We start from the raw sequence: 13,074 nt of genomic DNA on the forward strand, positions 1-13,074 counted from the left end.
TACATTTCTAACTAGATCTCAGTGATGCTGGTGCTGGTGATTCTTGGACCACTCTTTGAGTAGCAAGGATCTAAAGTACCAATCATGGTATGTGTCCCACACTTTTGGAAATGCTCACTCTTATTTAATAGATAAGAAAATTGAGGGCTTGAAGTTTGTAACTCACCTAATGTCCTATAGTTAGTTGATAGACAAGCCAGGGCTAAAACTCATATTTCAGACATCTCCTGTCTCTCAGTGTTGTGCTATTTCCCAACAGATATATAAGGTTGGCTACCAAGTCCCCAAAAAATGTTTTTGAAGGGGTTATGATGGAGCCCTGGTGGCACAGTGGTTAAGCTCTTGGCTGCTATCTGAGAGGTCAGTGGTTTGAATCCACCAGCTGCCCTGAAGGAGGAGGATGGGGCAGTTGGCTTCTGTAAAGATTACAGCCTTGGAAACCCCATGGAGCGGTTCTACTCCATCCTATAGGGTCGCTATGGGTCACAATCAAATTGATGGCAATGGGTTTAGTGTTTTTTTTTTTTAAGTGATTTGAAAGCAAAAGCTTGGACTGCTGTTTTCTATAGGTTATGCTGTGGTAACAAATACATGCAAACTCTCAGTATCTTAAAACAACAAATGTGTATTTCTCCTTCACATTTTATCTCCATGAGTCATGTGGTTCTCCGGCAGACTAGGAAATTGTCCTTGTAAACAGACACACCCAGGGCAGTAATGAAAAGGGAAACAAAACCTGTTGCTGTGGAGTCAATTCTGACTCATAGTGACCCTATAGGACAGAGCAGAACTGCACCACTGGGTTTCCAGTCTTTACAGAAGCAGACTACCACGTCTTTCTCTCATAGAGTGGCTGGTGTGTTCAAGCCATCCACCTTTTGGTTAGTAGCTGAGCTTAACCACTGCACTACCAGGGCTCCTAAAGGGAAGCAGCTCAGGATGAATTAAGGAGTCTTTGGGGCCACTGGCAGAGTTTCTGAGCCTCAGACAGTAGCAGACTTCCTTTCGTGGTCATTGCCGCCAACCAATAGGCGATATGGAGATGACCATGGGTCAGGATGGTCTTTTCAGCCACTTTTTGCGTGTAAGAAATGTCACATTGTTAACAGAAGCAGTGTCTGCCAGGGCAGCAGCCACAGCAGAAGTTTTGAACACAAAACAAAAATGTCAATAACCACAGGAGAGAATTGCAGAGAGAGGGATGAGGCTCATTCTAATGGGATTGTTAGTTTGCTCCAATCTTGACAGCCCATGCTATTGCCACCAAGTGGATAATGGATTACTCTGGTAGTGTGTCAATTATGGCCACAGCGGATTCCCTTCAGGAGATGGTCAGGCTAATCACTACCCTCCGAGTAAGCATCCGTCGTGTAAAACTGATTATTTTATTGTCGGCCTTTTAAAGATATGTGTTCACCTGCTGTGTGTAAGCTTTCTCCTGTTTAATTCAATGACTTTTAGAAAATGAGGATCTGTCATTCTATTTACTCATTTTTTAAAGCTCTTAAGAAGACCAAAGACTTTGTAAATTGTTTCAGTGCATTAGATGAAAGTTATAAGACAATTTAGAAAAGGGAATGAAATTCCAGACTTTATCTCCCCCAGGTCCCAGCACTCCAACTCTAAAAAAAATCGTAGCGTATGTAGCCTTTTCAATTGTTTGCTTTTACTTAGCAATATTCATTTAAGGTTCTGCCATGTCTTTTTGTGACTTGATAGCTCATTTTTTCTTATTGGTCAATAATATTCCAGTGCCTGGATGCTCCCTGGTTCAGTGGTAGGATTCTTTTCTTCCAGGCAGGAGACAGATTCGATATCAGCTAATGTTCCTCAAGCGCGACCACCATTGCAGGCTCGTGTATTGCTACGATTCTGAACAGGCTTCAGCAGAACTTCCACACTAAGACAGGCTAGGAAGAAAGGCTTGGAGATTTACTTCTGAAAACTCACCCAGTGGAAACCCTATGAATCACAGGAATCTGATCCTGTACATGGGGTAGCCATGAGTCAGTAGCTGACTCGACAGCAGCTAATGGCAACAACAACATTGATGTACTGCAGTTTGCTTATTCATTCACCTAGAAGGGCATCTTGGTTGCCTCCAATTTCTGGCAATTATGAAAAAAGCCCTAGGTTTTTTTGTGGAAGTACATTTTCAACCCATTTGGGTAAATACCAAGGAACATAATTGTTGGGTAATGTGGTAAGAGATTGTTCAGTTTTGTAAACACTGCCAAACTGTTTTCCAAACTGGCAGTATTCCCACCAGCAGTGACTAAGAGATACTGTTGTTCTACATTCTCAACAGCACTTGGTGTTCTCAGTGGTTTAGATTTCAGCCATTCTAATAAGTAGGTAGTGGTATTTTATTGCTATTTTAATTCCCTAATGACACGTGCCAACACGTGCCACCACGTGTCTGTCATACTGTGGTGGCTTCTGTGTTGCTGTGATATGGAAGCTTTGCCACCTGTATTTCAAATACCAGCACGGTCACCCTTGGTGGACAGGGTCCAGTAGCGCTTCCAGACTAAGACAGACTAGGAAGAAGGACCTGGTAGTCTACTTCTGAAAAAATTGACCAGTGGAAACCTTATGAATGGCAGTAGAACATTGTCTGATATAGTGTTGGAAGATGGGACTCTCAGGTTGGAAAAAAAAAAAAAACCAGGTTGGAAGACACTCAAAATATGACTGGGGAAGAGCTGTCCCCTCAGAGTAAAGTTGACCTTAATGACGTGGATGGAGTCAAGCTTCTGGGGTCTTCATTTGCTGATGTGACGTGACTCAAAAGGAGAAGAAACAGCTGCAAATATCCATTAATAATCAGAACAAGGAATGTATGAAGTATGAATCTAGGAAAATTGGAAATTATCAAAAATGAAAAGGAACAAGAAACACCAATATCCTAGGCATTAGTGAGCTGAAATGGACTGGTGTTGGCCATTTTGAATCAGAAAATCATATGGTCTACTATGTCTGGAAAGATAAATTGAAGAGTAATGGTGTTGTGTTCATCGTCAAAAAGAACATTTCAAGATCTATCCTGAAGTACAACGCTGTCAGTGATAGGATAATATCCATACACGTATAAGGAAGACCAGTTAATATGACTGTGATGGTTAAGATTGTGTGTCAACTAGGCTGGGCCATGATTCTCAGTGTTTATATGTGTTCACTCCCATGATTGAATCTGTTGTGAGTAGCCAATCAGTTGAGAGGGAATTTCCTTGGGGGGAGTGGGTTGGTTTTTTTTGGTTTGGCTTTTTTGCTCTTTCTGGATCCTGTGCTGCCTCCTATTCCTCTGACCTCCAGCTCTTGGGACTTGAGCTATCAGCTTATCTGCATATCTTGGGATTTGTTGATCTTCACAGTCTGACAGCAGGAGCCCTGTTCTCCAACCTGCCAATCTTGTGTTCACCAGGCCCTGCAACTAAGTGAATTGAGAGAAGCCTCTATCTTGATACAGGGACTTGGGATGTTTCAGCCTATACAATTGCATGAGCCATTTCCTTGATATAAATCTCTCTCTCTATATATTTATATGCTTTACTGGTTTTTCTTCTCTAGAGAACCCAGCCTAAAATAATGACAATTATTCAAATTTATGTACCAACTACTAAGGCCAAAGATGAAGACATTCAAGACTTCTTATCAACTTCTGCAGTCTGAAATTGATCAAATATGCAATCAAGATGCATTGATAATTACTGGCAATTGGAATACAAAAGTTGGAAACAAGGAAGAAGGATAGGTAGTTGGAAAATATGGCCTGGGTGATAGAAACGACGCCAGAGATTTCATGACAGAATTTTGCAGGACCAACCACTTCTTTGCGGATACCTTTTTCAACAACATAGAAGGCAGGTATACATGTGGACCTCCCCAGATGGAATACACAGGAATCAAATAGACTTCATTATGAAAAGAGATGATGGAAAAGCTCAATATCATCAGTTAGAACAAGGCCAGGGGCTGACTGTGGGACAGACCATCAATTGCTCATATGCAAGTTCAAGCCGAAGTTGAAGAAAATGAAAACAAGTGTATGAGAACCAAAGTATGAACTTGAGTATATTCCACCTGAATTTAGAGACTAGCTTAAGAATAGATTTGATGCATTGAACACTAATGACCAAAGACCAAATGAGTTGTGGAACGACATCCAGGACACCATACATGAAGAAAGCAAGAAGTCATTAAAAAGACAGGAAAGAAAGAAAAGACTAAAATGGATCTCAAAAAAAAAGACTGAAAGTTGCTGTTGAACGTCGAGTAGCTAAAGCAAACCAAAGAAACAATGAAGTAAAAGAACTTAAGAGAAGATTTCAAAGGGCAGCTCAAGGTGACAAAGTAAAGTGTTACAATAAAATGTGAAAGGACCTGGAGATAGAAAACCAAAAGGGACATACATGCTGGGCATTTCTCAGGTTGGAAGAACTGAAGGAAAAAATCAAGCCTCGAGTTGCAATATCGAATGCAATACTGATGCATTGAACACTAATGAGTCGCAATATTGAAGGATTCTACTATGTCTCACATACTTTGCACATGTTGTCAGAAGGATCAGTCCCTGCAGAAGGACGTCATGCTTGGTAAAGTAGAGGGTCAGTGAAAAAGAGGAAGACCCTCAATTAAATGGATTGACACATTGGCTGCAACAATGGGCTAAACCATAGCAGTGATTGTGAGAATGGCACAGGACCAGGACTCGCCATGAGTCAGAACCGACTTGACAGCACCTAACAACAAAAACAACACTAATCTAAAGATTGTCAGTTCAAACCTACCCAGCACTGCCATGGAAGAAAGGCCTGGCAATCTGCTTCTGTAAAGATTACAGCCAAGAAAACTCTATGGAGCAGTTCTATTCTGTTACACGTGGGGTTGCCATGGGTTTGGCTTTTTTGGTGCTTTAGCTAGGAGGTCTGTTTTCACTCATGGCTTCTCTGCATGGTCTCTGGGATCTCCACCTTTTGATGTGAAGATACGGTGATGAAAATGATGACGACAGTCCAGTCAGTGTCTATGCCTCTTCTTCCACTCGCTGTACCCCAACCCCCTGACTCAGGCTGAATCAGTTGCTCTTCTTTTCACTGTGTTCAGTAGTGGAAACATTTGTACCAATTAATATATCATCAGAAGCTGTAATGGGAAATGAGGTGAACTTAATCCCATCTCACAATAGCTTAAAGACTGTAATTGTTTTGTCCAGAGCAGATGCCTACAATGGCTAGTTTAACAAGCAAGTGTCCCTCTTCTTTGAATTCTCTAAGTAGCTTTTACAGCCCTGATTCTTTACGAAATGAAGTCTGAAAAAAAACTTGGGTCATTTTTCAGCTGGTTAGGAATCCTCAAAAAAAAAAAACAAACAGAAAAGTGGTCAGCGAGGAGAAAAACAATAGAATGTTTGCCCTACTCAGAAAAGTGATGTGGCCTCTGGCTTTGACAGAGCTGTGTGGCAATAGCATTGAATGTTTTGAGAATCCTGCCTTTTTCCTCTTACCTAGCAAGTGAATTACAAGATAAAGAATCCCAAATTGTGTGTTTTGTGTTTTTGTGGGGATCGGTTGGGGGAGTGATGATAAAATAACCTTATGGGAAATACTGATTGCTATGGTCTGAGGCCTCCCCTGGATAGACTAGGGCTAGTTTAGGATGGTGTCTTAGTTATCTAGTGCTGCTATAACAAAAATACCATAAGTGGATGTCTTTAACAAGGAGAAGCCCATCCTCTTACAGTCCAGTAGTCTAGAAGTCCGAATCCAGGGGAAGGCTTTCTGTCTCTGTCGGCTCTGGAGAAAGGTCCCTGTCATCAGTCTTCCCTTGGTCTGGCAGCAACTCAGCGCAGGAACCTCAGGTCCAAAGGACGTGCTCTGCTTCTTGCACTGCTTCTTGGTGTCCCCCTGTATCTCTGCTCGGTTCTCTCTGTTATATCTCAAAAGAGATTGGCTTAAGACACTATCTAATCTTATAGATCTTATCTATATAACTGCGTCTAATCCGTCATAGTGGTAGGATTTACAACACTTAGGGAAATCACATCAGATGACAGAATGGTGGACAATCACACAATACTGGGAATCATGGCCTAACCAAGTTGACACATATTTTTGGGAGACACAATTTAATCCATGACAGATGGTTATTGGAGGAGTTGCTTATTTGAAAAAAATAGAGAAAATGCAAGTAAAAAGCATGGTTTTGGTTGATTTCAACCTGTTTAAAATGACTGAAAGCTCTTAAGAAATAAAAATTATAATGGCTAGCATTTATTGGGTACTATTTTTTTTTTAACTAAGTAGTAGACGCTATTCAGGAAGGTCAAAGATCTCAGGCATTTGTTAATAACTTAATCAGAATCAACCCCAGATGACAAAGTTCACAGTAGAATCTGATACATGAGTTTTCAAGAGAACTTCAGATGAGCTGTACTGTGGAGAATTCATTCAACAAACATCAAACATATTTCCCAAGAGCCTACCATGTGCACAGTGACCAGCCTGGACCCCTGAGATTAAAGAAAACAGAACTGAGATATTTTTGGTGGGTGGGCACTAGGATGGTGTGTGCAAATGAAGAGTAGGGGCAATTGGTGTGTGGCCAGGCTTCCTGTGGTCTAAAATGGAGTGGGCAGTAAGGGAATGTGACTATGACCTGGCCTCTTTAGTCTGCCCTGTGAATGGCCTTCTAAAGGGAAGGCTTATGAAACTGCAAAGTCAAGGACTTCAGACATAGCTGGGCTCAGGCGCTGAAAGACCATCGCTAGGCATCTGTCTATCTTCATCTCGGAGTTCTGTTTGTTTCTGAATTAGCTGCATCCTCAGCCAAGCTCTCTTCAACTGGTAGTAAATGGCTACCAGTGATTCTAGGCTCACTTTCTACTAGCTTAACAACCCCAGGGGGAAGGATGGTACTTACTTTCCCATAGTTCCAGCATAAGTTCCAGGGTTGACTCTTATCGGACTCACTGGGGTCATCTGCGCATTCTTAACCAATCACTAAATTCCAGGAAATGGAGTATGATAATTGGCTGGTTTATGTCCTGTGTTTACCATAATCCTGGGAGGTGAGGTTAAGTCCACATGAACCACATGGTCTGAGAATGGGGATGGGACACTATTACCAGAAAAAAAGAGAAAAAAGATTCTAGGCAGGTGAAAACAATGAAGCATTTCCCAAACTTACTGACCATGGAATCTTTTTCTTGGCATCATTATTCAGTAGAATGCAGTTGGGGAAATGCAGTCCCAAGGCATCTGAACCCCAAATAATTTCACACGATAATCATTGTCTTGTGCCCAGAGATTCTTATCTCACCCCAATAAAGTTATTTGTAAATAAAGACAAAAAATGCATTGCCTGATTTCATTGAAACCCAGAGGAACTGCCCTATTGTTAATAATAATAAGAATGATTACATTTCTTCTTAATAGTAACATTCTATATTTGTTCAATGCTGTACACTTCACCAAGTTTTTCCCCCCACATACCATCTCATTGGCTCTTAGGTGCCATCAACTGCAGTCAATTATTCAGTGACCTCAGCTATCAGACATCAGTCTTCTTATCATTAGTTGTCAAAATGTCATGCCTGATTCCCAGCTCCCCTAAGTTCCCCTTGTCATCTTGCTGGGCTCAAAAGCCTTTAATGAAGATGTTAAGTATGCTAATTAATTCTGCCTTGGTGAAAGTATCTTTTATTTTAGTGCCAAGAGAAATTAGCAGTAGAAAAGACTGCTTGAAGAATGAATACGGGCAAGTTGTTCCCAGCTGTCAACCTGAAAAAGGCAGAAAGCAATGGACCTGGCCCCCAGCTATTCATGTTTCAGAGTGGTGGCCTTGGGATGGCTTAGTTGGAGCTGCTACTGAACACTGGGCAGTAATTCGTTTTTATCCAACAATGTCTGGATGCATGTATTGCTGAGTATGCATTTGGTTACAAGGAAAAGCCAATTCAAACTGACTCAAAAATAAGGCGGATTCATTAGCCCTGATAACTGTAAGTCTGCTTTAGGTCTTTTTTAGGACAAAGATAGGCAGATAGATAATATGTAGGGTGGGGTTCAGGATTTGTTTGATTCAGTAGCTCAACACAGTCAACAAAAAGAGTTTCTTTTCTGGCGTCAAAATGGCTGCTATGGTCCCAGGCTCACATCTGCACCAACCAGAAAGAGAGAGCATGCATTCTTTTCTCCCTGAGTCCCCAGCAAATATTCTCTCCAGTCTTATTGACCTGGGTTAGGTCATATGCCCCTTTCTGATGAAAAGCTCTGCCTAGATTTTTTTATTGTACTTTAGATGAAGGTTTACAGAACAAACTAGCTTCTAATTAAACAGTTAGTACACATTTTATTTTATGACATTGGTTGACAACACCAGGACATGTCAACACTCTTCCTTCTCAACCTTGCATTCTCTTATTACCAGCTTTCCTGTCCCCTCCTGCCTTCTCGTCCTTGCCCCTGGGCTGGTGTGCCCCTTTAGTCTCATTTTGTTTTATGGGCGTGTCTACTCTTTTTTTTTTTTTAACGGGTGAACCTCAGGAGTGACTTCATTACTGAGCTAAAAGGGTGTCGAGGGGCCATACTCTTGGTTTCTCCAGTCTCTGGCAGGCCAATATGTCTGGTCTTTTTTTGTGAGTTATAGTCTTGTTATATATTTTTCTTCAGTTTTGTCCAGGACCATTTACTGTGACCTCAGTCAGAGTAGTCAGTGGTGGTAGCCAGGCACCATCTAGACGTACTGGACTCAGTCTGGCGGAGGCCGCGTTAGCTGAGGTCCATTAGTCTTTTGGACTAATCTTTCCCTTGTGTCTTTAGTTTTCTTTATTCTCCCTTGCTCCTGAAGGGGTAAGATTAATGGAGTATCTTAGATGGCCACTGACAGGCCTTTAAGACCCCAGACATTACTCACCAAGCTAGAAAGTGAAACATTTTCTTTATAAACTATGTTATGCCAATTGAGCTAGATGTTCCTCCACACCAAGGTCCCCACAGCCCTCAGCCCAGTAATTCAGTCCTCCAGGGAGCTTGGATGTGTCTGTGGAGCTTCCATGACCTTGCCTTGTACAAGTTGTGTTGGCTTCCCCAGTATTGTGTACTGTCTTACCCTTCACCAAAGTTACCACTTATCTATAGTCTGTTTAGTGTTTTCCATGCCCCTCACCTCCCTCGTAACCATAAAAATTGTTTCTTTTTGTGTGTAAACTTTTTCATGAGTTTTTATTTTTTAGTCTCATACAATATTTATCCTTTTGTATTTGACTTATTTCACTCAGCTTAATGCCCTCCAGATTCATCCATGTTGTGAGATGCTTCACAGATTCATTATTGTTCTTCACCATTGTGTAGTACTCCATTGAGTGTATGTACCATAGTTTGTTTATCCATTCATCTATTGACAGGCACCTATGTTGTTTCCATCTTTTTGCTATTGTGAACAATGCTGCAACGAACATGGGTGTGCATATGGCTATTCATGTGACGACTTTTATTTCTCTAGGATATCTTCCTAGAGGTGGGATTGCTGGATCATATGGTATTTCCATTTCTAGCTTTCTAAGGAAGTGTTATATTGCTTTCCAAAAATGTTTATACCATTTTGCATTCCCATCAGCAGTGCTTAAGAGTTCCAGTCTCCCTGCAGCCTCTCTAACATTTGTTATTTTTTGTTTTTTTTGATTCGTGCCGGTAATTTTTGGGGGAGTTGGTATCTCATTATGGTTTTGATTTGTATTTTTCTAATGGCTACTGATCACAAGCGTTTCCTCATGCGTCTGTAGCCACTTGAAGGGATTCTTTGGTGAAGTGTCTGTTCATTTCCTTTGCTCATTTTTTTAATTGGATTATTTGTCTTTTTGTTGTAGAGGTGTTGGATTTTCCCGTAGATTTTAGAGATTAGACTTTCATCGAATTTGTAATAGCCAAATATTTTTTTCCCAGCCTGTATGTTCTCTTTTTACTTTTTTGGTGAAGTCTTTTGATGAGTGTAAGTGTTTAATTTTTAGAAGACTCTGGTTATCTAGCTTATCTTCTGGAGTTTGTGTGTTGTTATGGTTCTTATCCTGTTAATGCCTCTACAGTTGATCTTATTTTTTCTTCTATGATCTTCATAGTTTTTGTTTTATGCTTAGGTCTTTGATCCATTTTTGAATTAGTTTTTGTGTATGGTGTGAGGTATGGGTCTTGTTTCATTTTTTTGCAGATGGACATCCAGTTTTGCCAGCACGAATTGTTAAAAAGACTGTCTTTCCCCCCATTTAATGGACTTTGGTCTCTTGTTGAAGATCAGGTGGCCATAGGTGGATGGACTTACATCTGGGTTCTCAATTCTGTCCCATTGGTCAACGTATGTGTCGTTGTACCAGTGCCAGGCTGTTTTGACTACCGTAGCTGTCTAGTAGGTTCTGAAGTCAGGTAGTGCGAATCCTCCTATTTTATTCTTCTTCTTCAATAGTGTTTTACTTATCCGGGGCTTCTTCCCTTTCCATGTAAAGTTAATGATTAGTTTTTCCATCTCTTTAAAGAATGTTATTTGTGTTTGAATCAGGATTGCATTGTATTTGTAAACTGCTTTGGGTAGAATTGTCATTTTCACAATATTTAGTCTACTTATTCATGAGCATTGTACGTTTTTCCATTTATGTAGACCTCTTTTGGTTTCTTGCAGTAGTGTTTTGTAGTTTTCTTTGTATAGGTCTTTTACATCGCTGGTTTGATTAGTCCTATTTTATTTTTTTAGGGGCTATTATAAATGCTATTGTTTTTCTGATTTCCTTTTCATCATTCTCTTTATTGGTGTATAGGAATCCAACTGATTTTTGTATGTTTATCTTGTATCCTGCTACTCTGCTGAATCTTTCTATTAATTGCGGTAGTTTTCTCATGGAGTCTTTTGGGTTTTCTATGTATAGTATCATATCATCCAAAAATAGGGAGAGTTTAACTTTTTCATTACCAATTTGGATGCCCTGTATTTCTTCTTCTTGCCTTATTACTCTAGCTAGGACTTCCAGCACAATGTTAAATGGGAGGGGTGATAAAGAGCATTCTTGTCTTGTTCCTGTTCTCAAGGGGAATGTTTTCAGCCTTTCTTCATTAAGAATAATGTTAGCTGTTGGTTTTGCATAGATGCCTTTTATTATCTTGAGAAATTTTCCTTCTATACCTATTTTACTGAGAGTTTTTTTTTTTTTTTTAATCAGGAATGGGTGTTGGACTTTGTCAAATGCCTTTTCTGTTTTTATTTATTGAGATGATCATGTGATTCTTTTACTTATGTGGTGGATTACGTTGATTGATTTTCTAATGTTGAACCATCTTCGTGTATGAATCCTACTTGGCCGTGGTGTTTTTTTTTTTTATATGATGCTGAATTTTATTGGCAAGAATTTCATTGAAAATTTTTGCATCATATTTATGAGACATATTGGTCTATAATTTTTTTTTATTTTTGTGGTGTCTTTGACTCGACGGCACTGGGTTTTGGGGTTTGCCTGGTTTTGGTATCAGCGTTATGCTGGCTTCACAAAATGAATTCAGAAGTACCCTTACCTTTTCTATATTCTGAAATAGTTTGGGTAATACTGGTGCAAGATTTTCTCTGAATGTTTGGTAGAATTCTCCAGGGAAGCCATCTGGGCCAGGGTTTTTTTTGTTGTTGTTGTTGGGAGTTTTATTATTATTATTACCTTTTCAACCTCTTCTCTTGTTATGGGTCCATTCAGATCTTCAGTATCCTTTTGTGTTAGTTTGGATAGGTAATGTGTTTCTCGAAATTTATCCATTTCCTCTAGGTTTCCAAATTCGTTTGACTGTAGTTTTTCATAATACTCTGTTATGACCTTTTTTATTTCAGTTGGGTCTGTTGTAATGTCCTCCATTTCACATTTCATTTCTTATTTGGGTTATTTGTGTCCTCTCCTGTTTTTCTTTTGTCGGTTTGGCCAGTAGTTTGCCGATCTTGTTGATCCTTTGAAAGAACCAACTTTTGATTTTGTTTGATTCTTTCTATTGTTTTCCTATCCTGTTTCATTTATTTCTGCTCAGATCTTTATTATTTCCTTTCTTCTGGTGGCTGTGTGCTTCTTTTGCTGTTCTCTATTTGTTCGAGTTTTGTAGCAAATATTTTGATTTTGTCCCTTTCTTCTTTTTTGATGTGTGCATTTAATGCTATAAATTGACCTCTGAACACTGCCTTTGCTGTGTCCCAAATGTTTTGGTATGATGTGTTTTCATTCTCATTTGATTCTAGAATTTTCTAATTCCATCTTTGATTTCTTCTATTCCATAGTGGTTTTTAAGCAGGGTGTTATTCAGTTTCCTTGTAATTGATTTTTTTTCCTTGCTCTTCCTTTTAATTTCTTTTTTGATGGCATTGTGATCAGAGAAGATACTTTGTATTGTCTCAGTGTTTGGGATTTTGTTGAGGGTTGCTTTGTGGCCTAAGAAGTGGTCTATTCTGGAGAACATTCCATGTGCATTGGAAAATAATGTGTGCTTTGCAGTTGTTGGGTGGGGTGTTCTATATACTTCTACGAGTTCAAGTTGGCTTATTGTGGCCTTTAGATCTTCTATATCTTTGTTATGTTTCTTTCTAGATGTTCTGTCCTTTACTGAGAGTGGTGTGTTGAAGTCTCCTACTTTTATTGTGGAACTGTCAATTTCTCTTTTCAGTGTCATTACAGTTTGTTTTATGTATTTTGGAGCCCTGTCATTGGAAGCATAGATATTTATTATGGTTATGACTTCATGATGGATCATCCCTTTAATCATTGTATAATGCCCTTGTTTATCTGAGTAGATGTTTTAATTATGCCTATTAATGCTCTACCCCTAAAAGCCAGATTTGGGGTAAGTTTCTTCTCGAACACATGCAGGCTGAGTAAAATGAGTGTTTACCAAGGAATGGGAGTTGGATATGGTGGAAGGCAACTTCAACCAATGCTCACTGGAGTAGGTTTGAATTATTGTGTCCTCTCTTTCTATTCGTATTTCTCCTTCTCTACTTTGAGATGTTAACTGTTTATCCTCATTCTACAAACGATTTCAGGCAGACATAGGTAGTATACAG

Source organism: Loxodonta africana, chromosome 23 (assembly GCF_030014295.1).
Source record: "Loxodonta africana isolate mLoxAfr1 chromosome 23, mLoxAfr1.hap2, whole genome shotgun sequence".
Taxonomy (NCBI): domain Eukaryota; kingdom Metazoa; phylum Chordata; class Mammalia; order Proboscidea; family Elephantidae; genus Loxodonta; species Loxodonta africana.